Here is a 3,954-nt window from a genome sequence, read left to right as displayed (position 1 = left end):
TCCCTTCACTTGGGGATTAGAGTTCTGTATTGCATGCTGTCCATCATCTGGAAAAAATATTTTTTTCTGGATGTACAGTTTCTTTCTCTTGGATAGGCTAGTCTAGTATCAGTTTCTCAATCATGGATGGTAGTGCATATACACAAAAATAATCCTGAAATTACAATTTTGTTAAATGTTATTAAGGAAAACTACAGACTATTATAAAAGCATTCAATAGAGACTTGTATCTACTCCAGAGCATGGTATGAAGTCAGAGCATACTTTTTTGAGTAAGAATCATTAGGCAGAGATCTTGGGGTAGTTGAGAAACAGGACTTGTTGCAGGCAGTTTCTACTGACCTATAGTCAGGCTCACTGATTCTTTCCTTGGGCGTGTCTAGTCTACTGATGAGCCCATCAAAGGCATTCTTTATTTTTGTGAGCATTTTTCATTTCCAGCATTTTCTTTTCTTTTTTAGAGTTCCATCTCTCTTTTTATATTACCCATCAATTCTTGCATGTTGTCTGTGTATTCATTTAGAGGCCTTAATATGTTAATTATTGTCATTTTAACTTTGCTGTCTGATGACTCCAAAATCTGTCATATCTGAGACTGATACAGATGCTGGCTTTATCTCTTCAGACTGTATTTTTTTTTATTTTTTGCCTTTTAGCATGTTGTGTAATTTTTTTGTTGAAAGCTGAACATGCTGTATCTGGTAATAGGAGCTGAGGTAATCAGACCTTTACTGCAAGCTTTCATGTTAATCTCTAGGAGCTAGGCTGTGCTTAATGTTTGTTATAGCTGCAGGTGCTGTAGGCTTCAGTTTCCTCTAGTTTCCATGTGTGTGTGTGTGTGTGTGTGTGTGTGTGTGTTTGTTTTGTTTTATTTATGGCTTCCCTGTTGTCTTTGGGATCCCTAAGAATTTCTTCTTAAGTAGAGTATGTTTAAGAAGAGTTCCTCCTTAAAGGGAGTCCTGCAGCTCTCTTAGTTGCAATCCACTGTCATTCTTCTGGAGTCCTATTGATATAGTAATACATGTTGAGGAGAGGAGGTATATAATAATCTATAATATTATAATTAAATTTCAAGTTTTTAATGGGTTTCAGTGCCTGGAATGTGATCTTCAGAGGCATTTCTTAGCTTTTTTTCTCCATTCCTAGGTGAGGGGGTGGAGTTGTCTAATTGCCTTTCTTCCAAGTCAGAAAAATTTTTAGTAAAGCATTGCTCTTGAAGGCAAGCCTTTGTTTTAGAGAACACTCCAGGCATATTTCAAATAGTAACTTTTCCCAGGCATATTTCAAAATGGTTACTTTTCTCCTACCTCTGCCAGAAGCACAAAGGGATTTTTCTCTGATTTCACTGTGAAAACCTGGTGGGGTTCCTGGAGGTAAACCTCCCTAAAATTGTGGCCCCAGTCTTACTCTTAAGCCAGTCCATGATCTGCCTCCTACAATGTGTCAATCACCATGTAAGAGTTCCTGCCAATTACTAGCTCCAGAAGCTTCTGCTCCTGGTTAGCTGGTCTTGCCTGTGATTCTCTGTATCCACCTGCCAATCCAGTTTTCAGGGTGGCAATGTGTTCTGTGACCTCAGCTATCTGATAGATATAAGAGGAATCACTGGTTTTCAGTTTGTTTAGCATTTTGCTTACTGTGAGGATGTGAGTGATGACTTCAATGCTCTCTACATGTATCTAAGCTGAAGCTGGAAGCATCTCTCCTTACCTGAGGGTTTGGAAGTGGCAGAGGGGGATATCTGATCAGTCTGCACTTCTTTCCATCAACTTCTCCTTGTAATTAGCTTAAATGCTGTGCTGCTAGACACAGCTGACATCATCTAGCCTGGGCTTTTGGTGATCATGTATGGGTAAATGTGGCAGACAGAGATCATCCCAAAGCAATGTATGGGAGGAAGAAAAGTATAAGCTATAAACTATTCTCCAACGCCATCTTCTCATTGCAGTGTCTGGCTGCTCCAAACCTGAATTTTGTAGAAAACAAAACAAAAAGACACAACACACACACACCCCAAAATATTTTGCCACAGGCCAACTTGCACTGGTTCAAATCTGCTTTCTCAGGGTTTCTCGTAGTAGTTACGTCGATTCATCATATCAATAATCTCACCTCGTTTTGGGAGATTCTCCAGAGTTATTGTGGGGAAAAAGAAACTCATGCTAATTCACCATCTTTTATGGAAACCAAGAAGTTTAAAATTAAACCTTCCTTGATTTTTGAGAATAGACCTAACTTAGTGTGGCACGTCATATTTTTACCCACAAATGGATATAGTCTACTGATATTGGGGTTAGGAATTTTGCATCCATGTAATTTTTTTGTGTGTTTCCCCTTCTGGTCCTTATCTAATTTTGGCATTAGAGTTATGACATCACAAAATAAATTGAAGAATGCTTCCTTTGCTATTATCTAGAAGAGTTTGTATAACAGAATTATATACTTCATGAATGGTAGCATTTGTCTACAAACATTCTGAGCCTGGTATTTTCTTTGTAGAAATATTTTAAATTTCAAATTTGATTCTTTTTATCATTATAATTCTAATCAGGTTTTCTATTTTTCCTTGTGTAAATTTTGTTTTCTAAGAATTTGTTCATTTTACTTATTTCCATTTTTTGGCATGGATTTGTTTGTATTACTTTTTCATTAACCTTCTAATTTCTACTCCATGAATTTGTTCATATTATTTTTTCATTAACCTTCCAATTTCTACTCTTTCAATAGTTAAATTCTGTTTCTTATTTTTAAAGTTTTTCATATATTCATCTGTCTTTTATTCTTCATCAATATTACCAGAAGTTTGTAAATATTAAGTCAACTTTTGGCTTTGTTAATCCTTTATAAGGTTTTTTTAATAATTAAATTCCATGCTTAATAAACTTGGCTTTTATTTTCTTCTAATTTCTTTGGTTTTGTTTCATTACATAGCTCATTTGTTAATTTGCGAACTTTTTTTTCTAATTTTTGTATCAAGACTATAAGTACTTCCAAGAACTTCCGTGACGAAATTTCATACCATTTTATGTTTCAGTCAGCTTTCTCAGATTGAATCACAAGTTTTGCTATATGCTATTCAGTTAGGAGTATTTTTTATTTTGTTTTGATCACATTAAAAACTTTGGTCACATTAAACGTAGTTTGTTCAAGGTGTGCAAATAGGCATTTAATATGAGGAATATAATTTCTCTCATAAATGTTATTTCATTACAATTACAAAGAAATTCCTCTCTATATTGTCTATTCTTTTCAGCATTTCGTCAAACCTTTTTTCAAAGTTTTTAGTTTCTTTACATTGGGTTAGAACAAGTTCTTTTAATTCCCAGAAGTTTCTTATCATCCACCTTCTGAAGGAATATAAATGAACTAACGGAGCTGAAAAATACAACACGAGAACTTAGTGAAATATGCACAAGTTTAAATAGCAGAATGGATCAAGCAGAAGAAAGGATATCAGAAGTTGAAGACCAACTTAATGAAATAAAACGACAAGACAAGAATAGAGAAAAAAGGATGAAAAGGAATGAGCAAAGTCTCCAAGAAATATGGGACTATGTGAAAAGACCCAATCTACATTTGATTGGTGTACCTGAATGTGATGGAGAGAATGAATCCAAGCTGGAAAATACTTTTCAGGATATTATCCAGGAAAATTTTCCCAATCTAGCAAAGCAGGACACTATTCAACCCCAGGTAATACAGAGAACACCACAAAGATATTCCTCAAGAAGAGCAACCCCAAGGCACATAATCGTTAGATTCACCAGGACCGAAACGAAGGAGAAAATACTAAGGGCAGCCAGAGACAAAGGCCAGGTTACCCATAAAGGGAAGCCTTTTAGACTTACAGCAGATCTCTCAGTGGAAACCCTACAAGCCAGAAGAGAGTGGGGGCCAATATTCAACATACTTAAAGAACAGAACTTTCAGCCTAGAATCTCATATCCTGCCAAA

The sequence above is a fragment of the Callithrix jacchus genome, chromosome 2, assembly GCF_049354715.1.
Source record: "Callithrix jacchus isolate 240 chromosome 2, calJac240_pri, whole genome shotgun sequence".
NCBI lineage: Eukaryota > Metazoa > Chordata > Mammalia > Primates > Cebidae > Callithrix > Callithrix jacchus.
This window is presented reverse-complemented; position numbering follows the sequence as displayed.